Genomic DNA, 2,032 nt, shown 5'->3' on the forward strand with positions numbered 1-2,032 from the left:
CCCCCAGCATGACTGAGATCATGCCTGGCATCCCTGCAGGCACCCGTCTTCCCAGTGCACTGGGGGAGGGAGAGACGGGTGCGATCGTGCTGGTTGGGGAGGGGGGCAGATGGCCGAGATAGTGCCCGTCTTTCCTGCACAAGCACAACTGTGATTGCGGCCATCTCCCCACTCGCGGGCGGTGGGGGGAAGGAGATGGCCACGATCGCAGTCGCCACCCAGTGCGGAGTTTGCAACCTGAGTCAAAACTTCTATGAAATTTTTGTTTGCAACCTGATTTGGTCATGAACTGAGGCGTTCGTGAGCCAAGGCACCACTGTATCACATCCACTTAGGAAATGGGCATCAACCTGGTTTGTCATGGTTTGATTTCTATCCTCCAAATTTTTCATCTGTCTGAGATAAATTTCTCCCCACTCTGCCCAACCCACCTAAAATGAAAAACATGTCTGTCAAATATTGACACACGGGAGAAAGACTTCACACTGGTCCCAGGCAGTGCTAATGTACGGACCTCTGTTTGCCTCTCCAAAGTAAAGCCAAGCTTCTAGTCCTCATCACATTCTTGCCAGGCTTTCCTTCAGGCAAAGTGTAGCCAATGAACATGGCTGGCTGTGAAGGATGAGTTCCAGTCCTGTACATCTACATAGGAGCAAGTCCTGAAAGGCCAGCCAACTTAGCATGGAGAGATCGATGCCCTTATGAATCAATTAACTGGTTCAAGGAACAGACTGCAGGTGGCGCAGTGGTTTAAACTGCTGGGCTGGTTGATCGAAAGGTCGCCGGTTCGAATCTGCACAACGGGGCGAGTCCTCATTGCTCGGTCCCAGCTCCTGCCCACCTTGCAGTTTGAAAGCATGCAAATGTGAGGAGATAAAGAGGTGCTACTTCGGTGGGCAGGTAACAGTGCTCCATGCACCTCGGTGTTCAGTCATGTGGCCACATGACCACGGAGACTGTCTGCGGATGCGGACAAGCGCTGGCTCCCTCGGGCAGGAAACGGAGATGAGCACAGCCCACTGGAGTCAGGCATGACTGGACGTAATGTCAAGGGGAAACCTTTACCTTTTTTAAGGAACAGCCACTTATCACCTAACCTGTACTTATGACACCTATTCCTATGCCCCGAGTACAAGACCTTGCACTTGTCCACATTGAACGCCATCCTGTTGTCTCCTGCCCAATTCCATAGTCTGTCCAGATCCTTATGGATCTGGAGTACCTGCTCCCCAGTTGTGGCTGCTGCTCCAGTTTTAGTGTCATCTGCGAATTTGATCAGCAGACTGTTCAGCCCTTCTTCCATGTCATTAATGAAAAGATTAAACAGGATCGGCACCAGGACAGAGCCCTGGGGACCCCGCTTGTCACTGGCCGCCATCCCGATGATTCCCCACTAATGGTTACCCTCTGCTTTCGGTCCGTCAACCATGCCCTAATCCACCGGACAGTGCTTTGGTGTATCCCAAAACTCCTCAGTTTCTCCACCAGGATATCATGGGGCATTTGTCAAAGGCCTTGCTGAAATCCAGGTAAACCACATCCACTGCATCCCCTCCATCCAGCCACCTCGAAACCTTATCATAGAGTTCCACAAGGTTTGTCTGGCAGGACCTGTTTTTGCGGAAGCCGTGTTGTGTGGCTGTCAGCCTCCCTTCCCTATCTAGCATCACTAGATCTCTATTATGAGCCTTTCCATTGTTTTTCCTACAATGACATAAGGCTAACCGGTCTATAATTCCCCATGTCCCTTCTACTACCCTTTTTGAAAATTGGGACCACTGATGCCACCCTCCAGTCCTCTGGAACGTCACCCATTCTCCACAAGGCCTCAAAAATGGAGCCAGCAGGCATGAGAGAACCCCTGCCAACTCTCTAAGTACTCTTGGGTGTAACCCGTCAGGGCCTGGCGCCTTTGTAATGTCCAATGCCCCGAGGAGCCCCTCGACTTCAAGGGGGGTGACTCTAATCTGTGCCCCTAAGTCCCCAGCCTCATCTAATCTCCTATGTGTTCTCCCCAAAGCAGGACAGGGGA

Source organism: Varanus komodoensis, unplaced genomic scaffold (genome assembly GCF_004798865.1).
Source record: "Varanus komodoensis strain SLA01 unplaced genomic scaffold, ASM479886v1 scaffold79, whole genome shotgun sequence".
Taxonomy (NCBI): domain Eukaryota; kingdom Metazoa; phylum Chordata; class Lepidosauria; order Squamata; family Varanidae; genus Varanus; species Varanus komodoensis.